At 44.4% G+C, this 18,223-nt stretch overlaps 1 long non-coding RNA gene across 1 annotated transcript in view; it reads left to right on the top strand.

Moving 5' to 3' along the window:
- LOC143775712 (uncharacterized) overlaps positions 1-11,777 on the top strand; it is an 80,237-nt gene extending 68,460 nt beyond the window's left edge. The window contains exon 3 of the long non-coding RNA XR_013215694.1: positions 11,669-11,777. This is a non-coding gene — a long non-coding RNA (uncharacterized LOC143775712). The remainder of the gene's footprint in view (positions 1-11,668) is intronic.
- Positions 11,778-18,223: the final 6,446 nt, after the last annotated feature.

Genomic DNA, 18,223 nt, shown 5'->3' with positions numbered 1-18,223 from the left:
AAAAGTGCTTTAGTAAGTCAGTAAAAAGTAGGTAGGAGTATTTAAAACAAGAAAATGATAAGGGTGCACATACTTATGCACCTGTCAAATTTTGTTTGAATGCAGATTGCACATTTTCTGTTAGTACAATAAACCTCATTTCAAGGCAGAAACATTACTGTGTCCAACAGTTATTAGATATATGAAACTGAAATAGCTGTCGCAAAAAAAACTATTTTTAGAAAACATTAAGCTTAAGATTAATAGGGGTGCCCAAACTTTTTCATATAACTGTATAATACAAAATTTATTTAAGACAATAAAGGAAATAGATAAAAACACGGTGTTGACGACACAAAGTGTGTACCTGCCCAGTACACCAGTGACCATAAGAGGCTGACAAATAGTTAAAACATAACCCTATAGAGATGATGCATTAGAAATACTGTGCAATAAATGTATACAAAAGCACAACCAAACATGAAAAATAAAGAAATATAGAAATATCTGTATATCACTTTAAGGGTAAATGAAATGCGATGCCATAGAGTGGCACTGGGTATAAGACCAAAGTGCATGTGCTATTTATGTGTTCAATTATACACCTACAATGGGTAATCTGTCCATAGTAAAAAATGCATATATGTGTGTGTAATAACAATAGGACAGCCTAAAAACAGTGCAAAAACTGGATAGAATAGGAGTACAGGGTGACAGGCACGGCCCTTATTATTATTTATTTATATAGAACCATTAATTCCAAGGTGCTGTACATGAGAAAGAGGTAACGTACAGAGTTATATTGTTTACAGTAAACAAATTTACAATGACAGACTGGTACCTGGGTTTGTGGGGACCCTGTCCTTGCGGACTTGCATTCTATGGGATAATGGGGAATAGACAGAAGGTCGGGGGTACGGCACCTCGGGTGGTGGTTGGTGAGGCGGCAGCTCGGGTGGTGGTGAGGCGGCAGCTCTGGTGGTGGTGAGGTGGCAGAATGGTTATTGCAGGCTGTAGGCTTTCCTGAAGAGATGGGTTTTCAGGTTCCAGAATTGGAATTCCAGACAATAGGGGATATTCGGGAGAAATCTTGGAGGCGTTTGTGTGAGGAACGAATAAGTGTGGAGGAGAGTAGGAGGTCTTGGGAGGATCGAAGACTACGTGAGGTTGTGGATGGCTTTGTAGATCAGTGTTGGTAGTTTGAACTGGATTCGTTGGGGGATTGGGAGCCAGTAGAGGGATTTGCAGAGGGGAGAAACAGGGGAGTAGTGAGGAGAGAGGTGGATTAGCCGGGCAGCAGAGTTGAGGACAGACTGGAGTGGTGGCCATGACAACATCAGATCACTATAGCAACAATCAGCTACTTGCAATAATGTCGGGGGGGGTGGCGATTGGAGAGCAGAGGGGGCTCCCTCCCTCTGTATGCCTGCTAAATGCTGCGATCGATATACTGCACACGTTCCCCCTTGAAGAACGTGCGTAGTGTGTAATGTGAACTGTGACATGTATTAATGTTGTGTGTTGGCCGACAGTAGGGAGAGGTTCATAATAATAATAATAATAATTTTATTTCTATAGCGCCAACATATTCCACAGCACTTTACATTTTAGAGGGGACTAGTACAGACAAAAGACGTTACAGCTTAACAATAATCACATAAATCAACAGAAGCAAGGGGAATGAGGGCCCTGCTCGCAAGCTTAAGGTACCGTTACACTTAACGATTTACCAACGATCATGACCAGCGATACGACCTGGCCGTGATCATTGGTAAGTCGCTGTGTGGTCGCTGGAGAGCTGTCACACAGACAGCTCTCCAGCGACCAACGATGCCGAAGTCCCCGAGTAACCAGGGTAAACATCGGGTTACTAAGCGCAGGGCTGCGCTTAGTAACCCGATGTTTACCCTGGTTACCATTGTAAATGTAAAAAAAAAAAACTACTACATACTTACATTCCGGTGTCTGTCACGTCCCTCGCCGTCAGCTTCCCGCACTGACTGTGTCAGCACCGGCCGTAAAGCACAGCACAGCGGTGACGTCACCGCTGTGCTTTACGGCCGGCGCTCACAGTCAGTGCGGGAAGCTGACGGCGAGGGACGTGACAGACACCGGAATGTAAGTATGTAGTGGGTTTTTTTTTTTACATTCACAATGGTAACCAGGGTAAACATCGGGTTACTAAGCGCGGCCCTGCGCTTAGTAACCCGATATTTACCCTGGTTACCAGTGAAGACATCGCTGGATCGGTGTCACACACGCCGATGCAGCGATGACAGCGGGTGATCAGCGACCAAAAAAAGGTCCTAATCATTCGCAGCGACCAACGATCTCCCAGCAGGGGCCTGATCGTTGGTCGCTGTCACGCATAACGATTTCATTAACTATATCGTTGCTACGTCACAAAAAGCAACAATATCGTTAACGAAATCGTTATGTGTGACGGTACCTTTACAGTCTATGAGGAAATAGGGGAGACACGAAAGGTGCATGGTAACAATTGCTTTCATTGTTCGGACCAGCCATAATGTAATAAATCGGGTGTTCATGTAATGCTGTAATGCTGAATATGAAACAGTACAGACACAGAGGGCTATTAAATTCATAAAGCGTGTGAGAACATGATACAAGGAACCTGGTTATGGTAAAAATTTTGAATGGGCAACAAGGGATAGTTAGATAAATGTGTTGAGGTGGTAGGCCAGTCTGAAGAAATGCGTTTTTAGGGCACGCTTAAAACTGGGGGTATTGGGGATTAATCAAATTAACCTGAGTAGTGCATTCCAAAAAATTGGCGCAGCACATGAAAAGTCTTGGCGACGGGTGTGGGAGGTTCTGATTATTGAGGATGTTAACCACAGGTCATTAGCAGAATGGAGGGCACAGGTAGGGTGGTAGACTGAGATGAGGGAGGAGATGTAGGGTGGTGCTGAACCATGGAGTGCTTTGTGGGTGAGGGTAATAAGTTTATACTAAATTCTGGATTGGATGGGTAACCAGTGCAATGACTGGCACAAGGTAGAGGCATCGGTTTAACGGTTGGTGGGGAATATGATCCTGGCTGCAGCATTCAAGACAGAATGGAGAGGGGAGAGTTTAGTAAGAGGGAGACTGATTAGTAGAGAGTTACAATAGTCCAGATGAGAATAAGTAAGAGGAACAAGTAAGAGATTTTGTAGAGAAAGTAAAAAAAGGTCGAATTCTAGAAATGTATTTGAGGTGCAGATAACAAATTAGAGTTAAAGTTTGGGACTAGCCCATTATGGGAGGGGTGAAGATGAAGGGTTAGAGACAGTTTCCTGTCATGACATCAGATAGGGCCCAGTGCGCCTCTTACGTAGACCTAAGGTCTGGACAGTAAGCAGTGCCGCATGATGTGGGTGTCCTGATGTGAGGCGAGTCAGAGACGGCAGTTAGCGTAAACCTGAGCAAAGAGAATAGGAAAACCAACAGTAGGACAGAGTGATCAAACAGATGGGTCCTGGGAGAGGATACCAGCAGTATGGCCCAGAGCTTATAACTCCAAGAGGTAATGGGCCAAGACGGGACAGAGTATGTGAGACGAAGAGAGTACCCCGGGTGGGAGTTCCAAGGCGCTAATGACAGAAAAGTTAAGTACCGGCCATACTGGCAACAATGTTCCCATGACAGGAAAGAAGAACCTCTGGTTCAGAATAGGACTCTTGCTAAATGGACTGTAGTACTGAGTTTAATTGTGGTGAAGGAAAGTGAAACAGTGGAGATAAAGAACAAACGAGTAACGAGAAAGGAATTGGAACTGTGTGTGCAAAATGCTCCATATTGTGAAGGAAACGTTCATAAAGTTGTGTGCTCGCCATCTACTGTATATAATCCCCACCAAGTTATTGTTCAGTAAAATGTTTATTTTTAACTGGTGGTATCCCTCACTGAACCGTTCAACATCTGGTCCTGGCTAACCCAAGTCATCAGTAATATGTGGCCTGCAAGGGCGTAGCACCTCATAGCACAAGTCCACACACCCAACCAGGATCCCCACTTTCATGTAACGTGCTGTGATGTAAAAAATGGGTACCTCACCTATGGTTACTGCCCCATGCCACGTTACACATGTACTACAGCTATTGTCCATAATCTCTGGGCCCTTCTGTGCCTATACACATTTAGACACTATATGTGTGTCTATCACCCATTCTGCAGAGTACTTAGATTGGTTCCTAATTCAAATAACAGTAATTATTAGTATTTACTATAGGGACATTTGTAGTTTTTAACCCCTTCATTATCTTTGACATACCTATATGTCATGGTAGTGAAGGGATAACCTACCCATGACGAACAGTGATGTCATGGAGATTATGCAGCCACCTTGTCTGAAGGCATCGTGATCACATAAAGGTGTCTGCTGTTTCCGACAACAGGGCACCAGGACTCAACGCCGTGGAGGTTTCATTGCCCCCTTGCAATTCTGAACAGCCAATCACAGCAATTTCAATGTTTCAGCAAATGAAACAGCACCGATCTTAGGCTGGTGCTAAGGACCAACAGCATTAGCAGCCCCAATGCTGATTGGTGCGATCGGACTATGATGTCCGATCGCACCAATCAGTGAGCAGGAGCGCACTTTAATCTCTCAGTGACTGCTCTGCACCACTTCATTCCAGCATGGAGACAGGTGCAGAGCGGGCACTGTACTGATCTGCTGGGCCTTGTGGTGCCACAGACTATTTTAGTTTGTGCCACCACTTTGGCTGCTGCAGCTGACTGAAGAGCTGAAGAAAAGAAGATCAGTTCCATCCTGACCTGTTCCTGTGTCCTACTTTTTTCTAATCCACCCCAATCCTTTTCTCCCCTCTCTCCCTATTCCTTTCCCCAACCCCCCTTCTGCCGCCGAACACTGATCAGTAGGTGATTGCTGACCAGTGCTTGATTGTTCAATTTTTGGCATTTTTTTCCCCTTTGCACCACCCCGTGCATGCGTCCTTCAGCTGCTGATCAGCGATGAAGATCACTGATCGGCATCCTTGCTCGCTTTTGGCTTAGGATTTTTTTCCTATACATTTTTTTCCCCCTGTGCACCACCTCCGTGCGAGCATCCTGCAACTGTTGAGCGCTGATTATTGACGCACATTACTGATCGGCATCCGGTTTTGTTCTATTTGTTTTGGAAAAGTGTTAAAAAGAATCAAATAAAAATAATAATTTAGATTAATTGATAGGGCTATATTAAGGACAGTAAAAATATGCTGTAGTAATCAGCTTATACTACAATATTTTTTACTAAAATATTATCAGAATTAGTGTCAGATAGTAAAGTGTAGGATTCCTCCTGCATGGCAACAGACAGACCTGCCCTCCAAGCAGTAGCGTAGCTACCGGGGGGCAGAGGGGGCTGTGGCATAGGGCCCCGCATTCTGAGGTGGCCCACTCAGAGCTACGCAATGTAACTGTATTGGCATGCACAGCGCGTCGATACAGTTACATTCTACGGCAGAGCAGGGAGACACAATCTCCCTACTCTGCTGCCCGGCCTCTGTGCGGCCCCTGAGGAGGCGGTGGGGGGCCCTGTGCCAGCAGTGGCCCCCCTGCCCGTCATCGCAGGGTCAGCTTGATGAGAGAGGGAGCGTTATGCTCCTTCTCCCATCATCCCCCTGTCAACGTCTGACGTCACCGACGACATTGACAGGGAGTAGCAATGACGTCAGTACCCGGGGCCTGCTGTCAGGAGATGAGCAGGCGCTCAGAAGCACCGTGGGAACAAGGAGGAAGAAAGGTGAGTATTGTTTTTTTTGTTATCGGGTGCATTATACTATACAGGCTGCCTAATGGGGGTGCATTATACTATACAGGCTGCCTAATGGGGGTGCATTATACTATACAGGCTGCCTAATGGGGGTGCATTATACTATACAGGCTGCCTAATGGGGGTGCATTATACTATACAGGCTGCCTAATGGGAGTGCAGCATTATACTATACAGGCTGCCTTATGGGGGTGCATTATACTATACATGCTGCCTAATGGGGGTGCATTATACTATACATGCTGCCTAATGGGGGTGCACTATACTATACAGGCTGCCTATGGGGGGTGCATTATACTATACAGGCTGCCTAATGGGGGTGCATTATACTATACAGACTGCCTAATGGGGGTGCATTATACTGTACTGGCTGCCTAATGGGGGTGCATTATGCTATACATGCTGCCTAATGGGGGTGCATTTTACTATACAGACTGCCTAATGGGGGTGCATTATACAGTACTGGCTGCCTAATGGGGGAGCATTATACTGTACTGGTTCCTATGGGGGTGCATTATGCTGTACTGGCTGCCTATGGGGAGTGCATTATACTGTACAGGCCTATGGGGAGTGCATTATACTATATAGGTCTATGGGAAATGTATTATACTATAGAGGCCTATGGGGAGTGCATTATATTATACAGACATATGGGGAGTGCATTATACTATACAGGCCTATGGGGAATGTATTATACTATACAGGCCTATGAGGAGTGCATTATACTGTACAGACCGGGAGTGCATTATTCTACACAGGCTGCCTAATGGGGGTGCATTATACTATACAGACTGCCTAATGGGGGTGCATTATACTGTACTGGCTACCTAGTGGGGGAGCGTTATACTGTACTGGTTGCCTAATGGGGGTGCATTATACTATACATGCTGCCTAATGGGGGGTGCATTATACTATACAGACTGTCTAATGGGGGTGAATTATACAGTACTGGCTGCCTAATGGGGGAGCATTATACTGTACTGGTTCCTATGGGGGTGCATTATACTGTACTGGCTGCCTATGGGGAGTGAATTATACTGTACATGCCTATGGGGAGTGCATTATACTATACAGGCCTATGGGGAATGTATTATAATATAAAGGCCTATGGGGGTGCATTATACTGTACTGGCTGCCTATGGGGAGTGCATTATACTGTACAGGCCTATGGGGAGTGCATTATACTATACAGGCCTATGGGGAGTGCATTGTACTGTACTGGCCTATGGGTAGTGCATTATACTATATGGGTCTATGGGGAATGTATTATACTATACAGGCCTATGGGGGTGCATTATACTGTACTGGCCTATGGGGAGTGCATTATACTTCTTATATGGATCCCCATGACTTCTATGTAAGCCCCTGATGAGTATAATGGTTTATTTTCTTTCATACATTACAGTACAACGGCAGTACGGGAGACAAATATATACCAGGATGGGGCACCGGTTAGATACGCCACTGAGGTCAGACTATGCAACATTGCAACAAAGCTATAGTGTGCAAAATGAATAGGGAAAATGTAAATTTGGGTGGAAAATATTTTGGCATAGGGGACCCCTTTTGAAAGTTTGCATTGGTACCCATAACTTTGTAGTTACACCACTGCCACTGTGTCATGTGCTAATTGGACCCCATAGATGAAGTAGAAATGATGATGTTTTGTCCTTTACATGGGGATAGGGAGGAAGACAGAATTTCAGCAATACTGGAGTGTTGATCTTTTATGTTACACTCCTGTGTTCTACATGGCTATGACCTGGAAAAGCTTTCATAAATGTTTGCATTTCAACCATAATGCACAGTGTCCACCCCAAGATGACCCCAACTTTAACTGACTTTTCAAAATTCTGCCTGTCATTAATCACTTCAGCAAGAAATTTTCAGAGGTGTATGTTTCCCCAAAGGGACATCTGCGTGGAGGAGTCCCTAATACGTTTCAAGTGGAGGCTTTAATTCGGGTAATACCTTCCCAGTAAGAGGGCAAAGTAAAGAATAAAATTGTACAACCTGTACAAGAGTACCTCAGGGAAACCCCACAGATTTAGGGTTTATGAAGGGAAGGACACCCGGATTCAACACCCTGAATGCCCCCCCCCCCCCTCCTTGTCCTTGGAGTGAGTGAGAAAATTGTGTGCGATTTGATGCATCCAGCAGGGTTAAGGCCCCGTCTCACTAAGCGATTTACCAACGATCACGACCAGCGATACGACCTGGCCGTGATCGTTGGTAAGTCGCTGTGTGGTCGCTGGGGAGCTGTCACACAGACCGCTCTCCCCAGCGACCAACGATCAGGGGAACGACTTCGGCATCGTTGAAACTGTCTTCAACGATGCCGAAGTCCCCCTGCAGCACCCGGGTAACCAGGGTAAACATCGGGTTACTAAGCGCAGGGCCGCGCTTAGTAACCCGATGTTTACCCTGGTTACCAAAAAAAACAAACAGTACATACTCGCCTTTCGGTGTCCAGGTCCCTTGCCGTCTGCTTCCTGCTCTGACTGAGATCCGGCCGTACAGTGAGAGCAGAGCGCAGCGGTGACGTCACTGCTGTGCTCTCACTTCTCACTGTACGGCCGGCAGTCAGTGAGAGCAGGAAGCAGACGGCAAGGGACCTGGACACCGAAAGGCGAGTATGTACTGTTTGTTTTTTTTGGTAACCAGGGTAAACATCGGGTTACTAAGCGCGGCCCTGCGCTTAGTAACCCGATGTTTACCCTGGTTACCAGTGAAGACATCGCTGGATCGGTGTCACACACACCGATTCAGCAATGTCAGCGGGGCCTCAACGACCAAAAAAAGGTCCAGGCCATTCCGACACGACCAGCGATCTCGCAGCAGGGGCCTGATCGCTGGTACGTGTCACACATAGCGAGATCGCTATGGAGGTCGCTGTTGCGTCACAAAACTTGTGACTCAGCAGCGATCTCGCTAGCGATCTCGCTATGTGAGACGGGGCCTTTAGGTTAGGGTTATCAACTCGATGTAGATAACTTCTACACCAGCATGCAACTCTTCAAATCCCTCTCTGTCAGAGCTAATGCAGTATGTGGTACCGTGCGCAAAAAAACAGAAAGGGCTCCCTAGGTCGCTAATTGGGCATGAGAGGAACACCACTGCTATGCGAGGTACATAAACACAGGTCCCCAAACCAAAGTGTGGCCTCGAGTACAATAAGAACATGGGAGGAGTTAATCTCACTGATCAGGGCAGCACAGTGGCTCAGTTTGCGTGGGTTTCCTCTGGGTACTCCGGTTTCCTCCCACATTCCAAAGACATACTGATAGGGAATTTAGATTGTGAGCCCCATCGGGGACAGCGATTATAATGTGTGCAAACTGTAAAGTGCTGCGGAATATGTTAGCGCTATATAAGGATTATTATTATTATAATTATTATTATTCTCAACACCTCCATTCCCTGCAGTACCATGCGGAAAGCTAAAGTGTGGTACAAAAAGCTGGCCGTGCACATTGTACAGATGGAAATGTATGACGCTTACATTCTATCGCGATATGCAGGCCAGACAGACACATTCCTTTAGTTTCAGTAGGTAATGATCAAAGCCCTAATATTTGAAAGTCAGGAAGTGCCCAGTACTTCTGGAACTGATGGTTCCGGTATAGTACTAGGGCAATATTTCTCAGTTGAGGTCCCTCAAACTGCAAAGAGAGGACGGTCACAAAAAAGGTGCAACCTGTGTTTCAGAAGGGGGAAAAGAATGGGTAGAATTTTTCAGTGTGACACCTGCCCTGACAAACCTGGTCTATGCATATGCAAGAGTGATGGACTGTACTGTCATGTTTCTTCCCCTGAAGACACCAATTGCGTCATGTAGATAAGGTCATGCATTTTATACATATATTGTGTTATGTGAAATGTGAACTACATACTGCGGTTTTAATGTACAGTATATTGTAATTAGACTGTGATATGGTAGTATACAGCATATAATAGAGATATAGATTAGAATCTTGGATATAAGATAAGGACAATAGGCCTAGTGCATACTGTTATAAGATAGTAACTGTAGTTACATTGGGGCATGGGATAGGGTACAGTTAATGTTTGGGATTAGCCCACAATGGGATGGGGCTAATGCTAGTATAAAGAAGAAACTTCCTGATAGTTAGACAAATAGGGAAGTGCAGTACCCAAGGTCAAGTTCAAGTGCAGTGGGGTGCTGGCAGCAGCAAGAACCATCATTCATGTCAGTGGGAGTCCTTAGTAGAATTCCTTGCGGACATTCCTGCAATGTCCAGAGCTCAGGGCTCAGTTTAAGTACTAGGAGGAGAGTTTTATCCTCTGGCGTACAGGGGACGATGCTAACGGATTCTGGCTGCACTGCTGGACTGGACAGTAAATCAATGTGGCAGACAGGAATAACTAACGTAGAAATAGTTGACGAGGAATGGATAGTACTGATGAAAACGGACTGTGTTAAGGAAACAAGTGACAAGAAGTGGTGTGTCCTATACTGCATGTTACCATCTGATGAACTTGAACTGTCCAGTAAACTGTTTTTAGTTAATACGAACTGTGTGTTCCCTGAATTATTTGCAGTGGCTCTGGAAAATAGAGGGCTGGAAATAGCGCAAGTCTGTGGCTTACAGGTGAGTGTGATGCACCCCACACTGGGCAGCACATTGGAACTGGAACACGATTTCCTTGTAAAGTGCTGGGTGATGTGAAGAAGCAGCTCGGTCATGGCTACCGCATAAAAGACTGTTTCAAATATCTAAGGCATCAAAAAAGAGATCAACGAAAGACCTTCTGGGGTTAGTGGGGACAAAGAGAATGTCCAAGTCTGAGGACCCCCTCGCAATAGGAACATCTAGTTTTTCTGGATGTTAAAATTCGAATCGTTGAAGGCAATTTAAAAACATAGGTACACTGGAAACCTACTGCCTCGAATTCCTTCTTGCATTATGGTAGCTCCCATATACCACATACCAAAAAGGCCTTGCCTTGCAGCAAATTCTTAAGATTGAGACGAATAAATAGTGACCATATCCATTTTTTAGAGCAACCAGCTGACCTAAAAAACAAACTTGCAAAAAGAGGTTATCCACAAATCCTCCTAAATGAGGCCAAAAAGATTTACTCCTAAGGAATACGGGTGAAAAAAAAATAAGGAAAGGGACAAAAGATTTGTATTTAGCTTTCAGTTTGGTACAATGGAGAGCCAAATCAGGGCAGCCATAAACAAGAATTGGCACATTTGGAGTAGGGACACGGATTTGGCAGAAATAGTCTCCTGTAGACCTTTAATCGCAAACAAAAGAGGCACTAACCTTAAAGGTTGTCTGGTGCATAACCGGTTAAAACCAGAACAAAACAATTGGCTAGATAGTTTTAAACGTAAAGGCAATCACAAATGTGGTCACTGCTCCTTTTGCCGGTTTCATCTCACCAGCAAGGTATTGCAAATAGGTCATATCACCCACTGAGTTTATGACTTCATTTCATGCAGAACGTGTTTCATGGTATATGTGATCTTCTGACCCTGTGGTCTCTTTTACATTGGTAAGATGATACGTCCTTTGTTCGTTTGATTCCGAGAACATTTTAGATTAATCATAACAGGTAAGGGCTCCAGAAGACTTATCGAACACATGCAGGAGACTCATTCAGGTAATCCTGAGTTACTAACCTTGGCAGGTTTAGAAAAAGTTCAGCTACTTGCGCAGGTCGGTGATCTCCATAGGTTGTTGCTGCAAAGAGAGTCCAAATGGATCCTGTGCTCGCAAGTCCAGGGTTCTGCTGGCCTCAATGATAAGTTTTACATGACGGTCTTTCTTTAAATGAGGGTGTTAAAAGTGATTTTTATACGAGTATGTGGCTTTTCACTGTTTATAAGTGTTTGTAATTATGCTTATTGTCCTCTTTTTTATGTAATGGGGGCAGGATCCTTTCACAAAGTCATGACATCACTCACTGGGTGTTTTCTTACTTAAATGGATTCCCCATCACTTCCACCAAGCACAGGACCCGTAGCAGTGCAACTAGTGTGAAACAGCCGTAGTCCTAAGAAGTTTTCCACCATTCACCCGCTGAAACTGTTTTACAGCATTGGATAAAGAATTCTTTTACCTGGAGGGTGAGTGCCACTTTTTATCTCTTCTGGACTTGCATATACATTTGTTTTTTGGTGTGCACCTGTACGCTGTATGTTGACCGGCTTTTGCATACAGGCTGATGAGGTATAATTCAGCACGACACTTATAGCACATGGGAACTAGGACACCATTTATTTGTGAAGTGCCAGGGTGTGGGAGAACAACAGCACCTTGCCCATTACTACCGCCCAGCACACTTTACAACTGTGTGGCTAAACAGTACTGTACAGCCACATATGGGGTATGTCCACATTCAGCAGAAATTGTGTGATAAATTTTCATGCACTTTTTAGCCATTTCCCAGTGTGAAAATGTAAAATCTGGGGCTAAGATACAATTTTGTGGTAAAAATGTAATTATCTTTTCTTCACTGCCCAGTGGTATAAAATTCTGTGAAACACCTGTGGTGTCAATATGATCACCGCACCCCTAGATGAATTCATTGAGAGGTGCAGTTTGTAAAATGGGGTCACTTATGGGGATTCTGCTGCTCTAGCACCTCAGGAGCTCTTCCAGTGGGTCATGGCATCTGCAAACCATCACAGTAAAATCTGCACTATTGTGATGCTGAGTCTCTTCTCACGGCCAATCCGTGAGACGGGATAGTCAAAGAGTCCGAAGCTAGGTAATGTTCTGAGGTCAGAATACCAGGAGTATAGTGGATCAGAGCAGAAGGGATAAAACATAAGGATGGTCAGAACAATGTCCAAGGTCAGGCAACAAAAGATCTACAAACAGAACGCAAGGCACAGTGAAACAAACCACACAGTAGCTGAATGTACGTTTAGCAAAGATCTGGAGGTAATAGCCCAGTTAAGTAGCCTGGAAATCACCTGGAACAATGAACAACTGGAGACAGCTAGCGTCTCCCAGTCTCAGATTGAACAACCAAGCTGTCACTCAACACACTGTCAGCTCAGCTGTCATTAGAGGGTATAGTTTGTAAAATGAGGTCACTTATGGGGGGTTTCTGATGTTCTGGCACCTCTGGGGCTCTGCCAATGTGACATAGCACCCTCAAACTATTCCAGCAAAATCTGGACTCAAATATGGCACTTCTTTCCTTCTCAAAAGTAGTTTTCGACCACATATGGGGTATTTTCGTACTCAGGAGAAATTGTGTAACAAATTGTATTATTCATTTTCCCCTATTATCCATTTTGAAAGTTAAAAACTTGGGATCAAAGGAACATTCTAGTGGAAAAAAATGGTAATTTTCCATTTCTCAGCCTAATGTTATACAATTCTGTGAATTGCCTGAAGGTTAAAAATGCTTGCTAGACCCCTAGATTAATTCCTTAAGAGGTGTAGTTTCCAAGCTGGGGACACTTGTGAGGGTTTTCTGCTATTTTGGCATTTCAGAGACTCTTCAAATGTGACATGGTACCTGCAATCTATTCCAGCCAAAATTGAGCTCCAAAATTCAGTTGATGCTCCTTCCCTTCCGAGCCCTGCCGTGCGCCCAAACAGTAGTTTTCCTCCACATATGGGGTATGAGCATACTCAGGAAAAATTGTACAATAAATGGTATTCTCCATTTTCTACTGTTACCCTTGCCGAAATAAAAAATTTGATGCAAAACCAACATTTTTGAGGGACAAATGTATTATGTATTGTATAACTTCCTGAATGTTGTTTTGAGCACTTTGAGGGTATGTGCACACGTCAGGATTTTGTCAGGATTTTCTCAGGATTTTGTCAGGATTTTGTCAGGCTTTTTCATCAGGTTTTGGAGCCAAAAACAGGAGTGGGTGATAAATGCAGAAGTGGTGCATATGTTTCTATTATACTTTTCCTTTAATTGTTCCACTCCTGGTTTTGGCTACAAATCCTGATGAAAAATCCTGACAAAATCCTGACAAAATCCTGACGTGTGCACATAGCCTTAGAGTACATTTTTTAAAATGGTGTCATTTTTTGGTATTTTCTGTCATGTAGGCCCCTTAAAGTCACTTCAAGTGTGATGTGGTCTCTACAGAAATTGATTTTGTAAATTGTGTTGGAAAATTGAGAAATTGCTGATCAACTTTTAACCCTTCTAACTTCCTAACAATAAAAAGATATGTTTAAGCAACGATACTGATGTAAAGTCAACATGTGGTAAATGTTATTTATTAACTATTTTGTGTGATATAGCCATCTGGTTTGAGTATATAAAATGTATTAAATTTGAAAATTGAGAAATTCAGAATTTTTTATAAAAATTCCTATATTTTCACAAATAAACACCAAAAATAGCAGACAAAATTTACCAGAACTAAACTTAATGAAACAACAGAAAAAACTGGAGTAATGGTCCAAAAAAAATCACAATTTATTAATACAAAAATACATAGGTTAAAACAATGACTATAAAATCCACTGCACAAGTAAAGACTAGTTGACAAAAAAGGGCATTGTAAGAACAAAAACACCAGCACATCAATTTAATTTGATGTGAATATGGGAAGCATACACTAGAAAGTACATTCATATATTGCTAAATAGGTTACCAATAATAAAGTGCCAATGTATCCAACAGTCCCAAAGATAACCGCATAATGTTATTAGGGGGTATAAATATAATTAAATCAAAATCAATTGAAAAGTCATAAGTAACCCAGAGTTTAAAGTGGAAACCGCACTACCCCTAGTCACATCCATGTGCTGCCAGGAAGTATACAATAACCTAATCTATGATCCTACCCATATTAGTACCACTCAGATTAGCCGGTGAAGCCCCTTTTTGTGTAGGCTTCTTCAGGGGGCTGTATCCAACTATATGCCAAATAACTTAATATTCCCGTGGTTCCAGGTGAAATCCATTATGTGACCTTATCCATTGCACATGTTTGTTGAGGCAGGAGGCGCTCTCAGCGTTGCTTCCGGCAAAACTTAGTAGCAAATCCACAAAGGAGGACTGAAAATCCACAAAAATTCAAAAATACAGCTGAAACGGGGCAGCACCGCTTACCTGCCCAGGTCTCTGAACAAATGCACTACAGGATGCAGCCAACCTATGTAGCAAAGATGTCGGCAACACAGGTGCAAAATACTAAATAGACAGCAAATCAGTCACCGCACCTTGACAGCCAGCTCAGAAAACTTCCACTACAGGGGCAGCAAAATGCAACCGCAGGGGAGACATCTCTAGATCGCCGCTTTAAGTGGCCTGGTGGCACCTCACTGCTAGCTGTGCTCGGGGTGAATGCCCCTCCTGCTCTCCATAGATAATCCCGTGACTGAGTGGAATGGCTTCTAACTGATATCGGCGGATTTTGCCCCTTAAGTATTTATCAGTCCTAAATTAGATTTTTTATTCACTTAGACAAGGAAGTCTTGCTAACAACTCTATGCCTTGTGTTTGGTCCTCTAAACTGGAGAAACAAGTATTCAGCTTCTCTGAAGGCCTCAGTTTTCTGAAGATAAAGGAGAACCATTCTCTTAATTTCTAGAAAGTGAAGCTTCATTTCTTTGTCAATTTGAGGATTTATGTAGAAGACTGTTAAGCTGATCTCCTGATTGATGTTTTGAGAAGTGTTAAACTTAGGTATGAATCCTGGCATGAGCCTCAAGACAAGATGATATATCTTGTCACTAGTGTTGAGCATTCCGATACCGCAAGTATCGGGTATCGGCCGATACTTGCGGGTATCGGAATTCCGATACCGAGATCCGATACTTTTGTGGTATCGGGTATCGGTATCGAAACAACATTAATGTGTAAAAGAGAGAATTAAAATAAAAAATATTGCTATACTTACCTCTCCGACGCAGCCTGGACCTCAGCGAGGGAACCGGCAGCGTTGTTTGCTTAAAATTCGCGCGTTTACTTCCTTACGTGAAGTCCCGGCTTGTGATTGGTCGCGTGCCGCCCATGTGGCCACGACGCGACCAATCACAGCAAGCCGTGACGTAATTTTAGGTCCTTCAAGATTTTAAAATTACGTTCTGGCTTGTGATTGGTCGCGTCGCGGTCACATGGGCGACGCGACCAATCACAAGCCGTGACGTCACGGGAGGCAGGACACGCGCGCATTTTAAAATGCGCGCGTGTCCAGCCTCCCATGACGTCCCGGCTTGTGATTGGTCGCGTCGCCCATGTGACCGCGACGCGACCAATCACAAGCCAGAACGTAATTTTAAAATCCTGAAGGACCTAAAATTACGTCACGGCTTGCTGTGATTGGTCGCGTCGCGGCCACATGGGCGACGCGACCAATCACAAGCCGGGACGTCACGGGAGGCAGGACACGCGCGCATTTTAAAATGTGCGCGTGTCCAGCCTCCCGTGACGTCACGGCTTGTGATTGGTCGCGTCGCCCATGTGACCGCGACGCGACCAATCACAAGCCAGAACGTAATTTTAAAATCCTGAAGGACCTAAAATTACGTCACGGCTTGCTGTGATTGGTTGCGTAGCGGCCACATGGGCGGCACGCGACCAATCACAAGCCGGGACTTCACGTAAGGAAGTAAACGCGCGAATTTTAAGCAAACAACGCTGCCGGTTCCCTCGCTGAGGTCCAGGCTGCGTCGGAGAGGTGAGTATAGCAATATTTTTTATTTTAATTCTTTCTTTTACACATTAATATGGATCCCAGGGCCTGAAGGAGAGTTTCCTCTCCTTCAGACCCTGGGAACCATCAGGGATACCGTCCGATACTTGAGTCCCATTGACTTGTATTGGTATCGGGTATCGGTATCGGATTGGATCCGATACTTTGCCGGTATCGGCCGATACTTTCCGATACCGATACTTTCAAGTATCGGACGGTATCGCTCAACACTACTTGTCACATAAATATGGTTCCTTAGATGAAAGTGCCTGGAGTTTACTTATTTGTTTGGCTAAAGCAATGGCTGCTAAAAACAGAGTTTTGTATGAGAGATGTTTAAGAGAAGCTAGGTTGGCTGGTTCAAAAGACAAATTAGCATCAGGGATAAATCCCAGAAGGTAATTGGTGGGTGGAATGAAGGTTTGAGATTCTTAGCTGCCTGAAAAAATCTTCTGATTAAAGTATTATCAGAGAAGAGCCAATTAGATGAGTATTTATGCCTCAGAATTGAGATTTTAAAGTGTCCAATTTCAAGCCTTTGTCAAAACGTTCCTGAAGAAATTGAAGGATAGGAAGCTGAGAGTCCTGGGGAGGCACTCCAACAATTGAAAATTTTCCAGAACCTGGAATAGCTCTTGACCGTACGTGGTCTTCTAGAGGATAGCAGAACAAAGATCACAACTTCTGAAAGACCCTGATTGTTTAAAATCCCCCTGAGCAAGTAGGTTGGGAAGAGGCGTTTGTCACGGGGAGACTAGGTGAGCGAGAGCTAATAACCCGGGCCCCTGCAATTTCCCTCAGACTAGGGAAATCCTGACTGACCCTCTACCTGGAGTTTACACTGATGGTGTGCATGTCCAGGCCTCGAACCTCACCCTGTCTCCTGTTTCAACCCTAGGCTGAAACCTCCGCCCACCACCCAGTGAAGAGGTAATACACCAATACCCACAGTTAGCACAGACAAGGATAAAGGAAAATATACACCACGCCGCAGTCACTCAGGAATACACTATAAATGTGCAGGGCAAAATAAATACAAATATAGGAAGGAGTAAATAAGACAAAGGAAAATACACCACCAGCATCGAATCTCCAACAACCAGCTCTCCACTCCAGACCGAGATAACAACGCACAAGACAGAAGCTATAATCAGCGACGCCCAATGATCAGGAGAACTATTAAAAGGCAATGGGCATGGCCCAGCTTCCAATCCGAGGATCAGGTAAATTAACCCCGGAACAGCTAGATAAAATCTAGCCGACGCCAATGAGCACATAGTGGTCAAAAGTGGAATTACCGCTGTCTGTCGAACGACCTGGTCTGAACAGCGTCCAACATTACAGTGTTAGCTTCCACTATCTTCCCTTGGTAAGGTTAGGACAGGGGTAACCTGGCACTGCAGGGCCAAAATAGTATTATTGCAATGGCTTCTGTCTGATCCTCCCTGATCTTCTTGAAAACCTTCATGATCAGTGGAAGAGGAGGAAAGGCATAGACAAATCCAAGATCTCGAGAGGCAATCTATCACTCAATGACGATCCATTCTCTGGAGAGAGCAGAATTCCGAAGCTTGACATTCTGCCTGGTGGCCATTACATTGATCTCTGGGACTCCCATTCTGTCACAGACAGCTTACCGGGGGGTCAGAGGCGCGGACACAAGGTACAAGAGGATGGAGACAAAGATGTGGTCAGACAATCAGAGGTCAGGCAGACAGCACAGGTTAAATACATGTAGCCGTGGTTAGTGGCAGAGAGGTCAGACAGGGTGGGTGAACAAGCCATGTGAGAGAGAATATGGAGAA

Source organism: Ranitomeya variabilis, chromosome 5 (genome assembly GCF_051348905.1).
Source record: "Ranitomeya variabilis isolate aRanVar5 chromosome 5, aRanVar5.hap1, whole genome shotgun sequence".
In the NCBI taxonomy this organism is placed as follows: domain Eukaryota; kingdom Metazoa; phylum Chordata; class Amphibia; order Anura; family Dendrobatidae; genus Ranitomeya; species Ranitomeya variabilis.
Note: the sequence above shows the minus strand (reverse complement) of the source record. Positions and strands in the feature narration are given on the sequence as shown.